The following is a 394-nucleotide window of genomic DNA, read 5'->3' as shown; positions in this document are numbered from 1 at the left end:
CTTTCAAAGGGAAACCAAGGTCCTGCTTGCTGGGAGGAAAACACCAGGCAGCCAAGAGGGCTGTAAATTGAACAGGATCTAATCAAGCTCTCAGCAGGGAGCAGCAGCAGGGAGCGGGACTCTGTCCCCAACACCACCTCTCCAGGCTCTCCTCCCTGGGCCCCCTGACCTCCCCATGGCAATGCTGGTGCTTGTGCAAACAGGCCAGACGATTCACAGCCTGGACATTAGCTGCTGGCCCCTCCATGCACACCCAGGCAGCTCCCCGGTCCCAGAGCTGGGCTGTTGTCCTTGCCACCAGTTCTGTCCCTCCATGTGCATGGCACTATATAACCCTCATGGGAGCCCTGCACAAGATCCTGGTGTGCCCTATGGGACCCCCACTTGAGTTCCC

Source organism: Nestor notabilis, unplaced genomic scaffold, assembly GCF_000696875.1.
Source record: "Nestor notabilis isolate BGI_N333 unplaced genomic scaffold, ASM69687v1 scaffold25519, whole genome shotgun sequence".
NCBI lineage: Eukaryota > Metazoa > Chordata > Aves > Psittaciformes > Psittacidae > Nestor > Nestor notabilis.
Note: the sequence above shows the minus strand (reverse complement) of the source record.